A 5,000-nucleotide genomic window follows, 5' to 3' on the forward strand; every position below is an offset into this window, starting at 1 on the left:
AAACAAGGATACCAGACAATTTATTGAAAAAGCGTCAAATTATTTTTAATACTATCATCATCTAAAAATAATAATGTTGTTAATAGTCATAATGATAAGACTATGTAATAAAATTTTGATACCATCTTTGGGTCATTAAGTGTTATTTCTTAACTGTTTCTGCCTGAAAAGCAAAGGAAAGGACTATTATTCTCTTCAAACTTTACTTTTGTGACCTGGAAAGCGTTGTCTTGAAACTGACCTGTTTTCCAGTACATTCCAGAGAGATTCGGCGCTGAGCTGCTGAAGTATATTTTTCTAGAGCTTTCAAGGATTTTCTATGACGTTTCTAGAACGTTCCAGAAACTTTAGAAACATTTGAGAAGTTCCTGAAAAAGAATTTTCCGGACGTTCTGGTGACATATATGGCAGTATAAAAGCAGGGAACGGAAGTTTAAATACAACTGTTTACAGCTGTCGAAGTGATTACATGTTAAGTCATCTTTGCTGGCTGCGTTTGTCATAGATGACAGACGCATTTTACTATGTCTTGGGTAAATCTGGTCATAGCGGGTCGAGTTCAGTATCGTGCCCACCACTGCGCTTAAAATTGGATCTTATGAAATCATTTGCCACAGCTTTTTATAAGGAGTCTGCAGCATTCAAGTACCTCCCAGACTGCTTCCCTAAGCTGTCTAAGGCAAAAGAAAGTGAAAGCCGGTGTCTTTCTCAGACAATAAGTAAAGGAGAGTATATAGTACTAGGACTTCCACAAGGAGCTCGCAAGGACGGAAGAAGAAGCGTGGAACAACTTCGTCGAGGTACTTCGGGTGCTTCCTGAAGAATCCCGAGTCAAAGACCTATAAGGAGCTTGTTGAGACCCCGATCAAGAACTACGGTAAAATTGGGCTGTAAGATGTCCCTTCAAAGTCCGTATCCTTAACGCCCATCCTGATTAATTCAATGAGAACATCGAAACATATTCGGAGGAGCGAGGTGTGCGTTTCTATCAGGATGTACTAGATTTACTGGCTTCCAAGGATTGTAAAATGAAAACATGATGGGAGACCACATTTACGAGGCTGTGTCGTGTAGGGAATTTATAGCATTACCAAAAATCGCAAGAAATTACATCCTTTTACGTTATTTATAGTCTCTCTTGTACAATTACAGAATAAACAAAGGCTCTTTCGTTTGTTCATTTTCTTCTGACTTTTTGTTAATGAAAATATTCAAACTCGACAGTTTCCCAATGAGACTAAGTAGATTTCAGATATATCGTTATCCTCCTCACAAAAGAAAAGTTTGAAGGATATTTTAAGCCTTTTCATACCTCCGAGGCGTTAGCAAAAAGGAAATAACAGTTGCTAGTCAAGGAAAAAAAACATGTTACACAGGATAATACCACTAGCGCCAGCAAATATGATATTGATAACGATGAAAATAATGATTATAGTCTAAATGAGGGCAAAGATTATGATCATGAATAAAATAATGCTATTAATAATAGTATTACTAATAATAGAAAATAATGAAGATAATGATAAGGATGACCATTATAGAAATAACAATAATAACACTATTGCTGATATTATTATTAATAAAGATGATGATGACAATGGTAATTCTGATAATAACAACAACAACAATGATAATAGTTAATATCCATAATTATGATAAAAATGATGATAGCAAAGATAACAATAAAAATCCTGATAATAGCAACAATGATAATGATGAATAATAATGGTATTGATAATGTTGACAAAATAATAGTAACAATAATGGTAATAGTAATAATAAGGATTATGATGATAATGATAATAACGAAAGTAATGACAACAATGATAATGATAAGAATATTAATAATGATACTAATAATGATGTTAATGCTAGAAATGATGATAATGATAATAATAATCATTATAATAACAAGAATGATAATGATGGTAATAATGTTAGTGATAATAATAATGATCATAATAATGATAAAAACAACAACAATCATGATAATAACAATAATAATGATAAGGATAATGGTATGGATGATGATAATAATGACGACAACAAAATAATGATAATAAGATAATGATATAAATAATAATAGTAATAGTTAATGATGATGATAATTATGGTTAATAATGATAACCATTATGAAAATGATCATTAAGAGTAATGATACTAATGATAACAATAATGATAAAGATAAAAAAGGATAACGATAAAAATACAATATGAACAACAGTAATAACAATAACATTGATAATGATTATGATGATAGTGATATTTATGATGCTGATGGTAATGATGACAATGGTGATAATAATGATGATAGTGATAATAACAGTAATAACAATAATAATGATAGTTAAATTATTGATGGTAATAACAATAATGATAATAATAAAAATGATAAAAATGATGGTAACGATAATAGTAATGATAACAATGACAATACCAATAACGATGAAGATAATGATTTAAGCATAATAATGATAACAATGAGAATAGAACTAATAATAATAATAATGATATAAATTATAATGACAACAGTAACAATGATAATAAACTCACTAAATATGATAATGATACTGATAAAGATGATACTAATGATAATGATATCGATAATGTTAATGATAATGATGATAGGGAAAACAATAATGATGAAAATAATGATGACAATAATTATAATAATAAAACTAGTAAACATGATGATAACAACAAAATGATAATAATAATAATAATGATAATGATGATGACACGGGTAAATAATAAAGATAACAAAAATGCTAATAACAAGGATAATATCAATGATAATTTTAACAATAGTAATAATGACAATGATGATAGTAATGATAAGAATGAAAATAAATACAATAACAATGATAAAAATAATAATGATATAACAATAACAATGATAATAATAATGACAGTAATGGTTATGATAATAACAATAAGAATAACAACAACGATGCTAATGATGATAATAATGTCGACAATAATAATGATGATGGTAAGGACAATCATGTTAAAGATAAAAAAAATGGTAACAACAGCAATGATAGTGATATAAAAAAAATATGATGATAATGGTGATGATGGTAATAATAATGATAATGATAATAGTAAAAATAGTAATGATGATTATGATAATGATAATAATAGTAATAGAATTATAATGATGATGATAATAACAATGTGTAGTAACAAGAATAATAATTATGATACTGATGATGGCATCAATGCTAATGAAAATTATGATAGTAATGATTGTAATGATGATAATATGATGATGGCAATAACAATGTTGTTGATAGTAACATTATAACAATAATGATAATAATGATAAGGATAATTTTTTTTTAAATGATGATGATGATCAAAATAATAACAATAATGATAAAATAATAATAATGATAATAACAAAAGACAATAATAATGATAATGATAATGATAATGACACGGGTAAATAATAAAGATAACAAAAATGCTAATAACAAGGATAATATCAATGATAATATTAACAATAGTAATAATGAAAATGATGATAGTAATGATAAGAATGAAAATAAATACAATAACAATGATAAAAATAATAATGATATAACAATAACAATGATAATAATAATGACAGTAATGGTTATGATGATAACAATAACAACAACAATGATAATGATAATAATAATGTCGACAATTATAATGATGATGGTAAGGACAATCATGATAATGATAAGAAAGAAATGGTAATAAAAGCAATGTTATTGATATAAAAAAATATGATGATAATGGTGATAATAATGATAATGATAATAATAAAAATGATAATGATGATTATGATAATGATGATAATAGTAATAAAATTATAATGATGATGATAATAACAATGTGTAGTAACAAGAATAATAATTATTGATAATGATGATGGCATCAATACTAATGAAAATTATGATAGTAATGATTGTAATGATAATAATATGATAATGACAATAACAATGCTGTTGATAGTAATAATAATAATGATAATAATGATAAGGATAAAAAAAAAGATAATGATGATCAAAATAATAACAATAATGATAAAATAATAACAATTATAATAACAAAAGACAATAACAATGATAATGATAATAATAAAGAATAGTAAGAACGGTGATAAAACAATCATGATGATAATGACAACAATGATAATGATTATACTAATCAAAATGATAAGGAGGATGATAATCATATTCATTATGTAAACATGAACAATAGCTGCAGTGATTAATAATGATGATAATTATGATAATGATAATATGATAAATGATAGTGATAGTTCTGATAATAAAATATATAAAAAATATGACAATAATAACAAGAATGAAAATAGGGGTCGTGGTGATGATGATGATGATAATAGGGATAGTAATAATGATAATGGTAATGATGATAATGATAGTAATAATAGTATTGATATAAATAATGAAAATGGTGGTATTATAATGTTGATAATAATAAAGATAATAATAATAACAATGATACCAGTAATAATGATGATGATAATGATAACAATAATGACAATAATGATAGCAATGATAATCATAATCATGATTATGAATATAATAATGATAATGACAAAAATAAGAATGGAAATGAAAACGATATCAATAGCAATAATGATAAAAGATATTACAACAACAATAATAATATTGATAGTAGTAGCAAGAATGATGAAAATATAGATAGTAACAACAATAATAATAGTAATGATAATGATAATAACATTCATGATAATGATAATGATAATAACAGTGATAATTGTAATAGTAATAATACTAATAAAGATGATGGTAATGATGACAATAACAATAATAATCATTATAACAATAATAACAGTAATGATAATGGTAATAATGATGATGTTATTAAAAGTAATAATGACAGTGATGATACTGATGATAATCATGATAATCTTAATAATCATAATAAGAATAATAATAATGATAATAAGCATAATAAAAATAATATTGATACTACTACCA

The sequence above is a fragment of the Penaeus japonicus genome, unplaced genomic scaffold (genome assembly GCF_977035675.1).
Source record: "Penaeus japonicus unplaced genomic scaffold, GWHDUDI00000001_assembly GWHDUDI00000019, whole genome shotgun sequence".
NCBI classification, from domain to species: domain Eukaryota; kingdom Metazoa; phylum Arthropoda; class Malacostraca; order Decapoda; family Penaeidae; genus Penaeus; species Penaeus japonicus.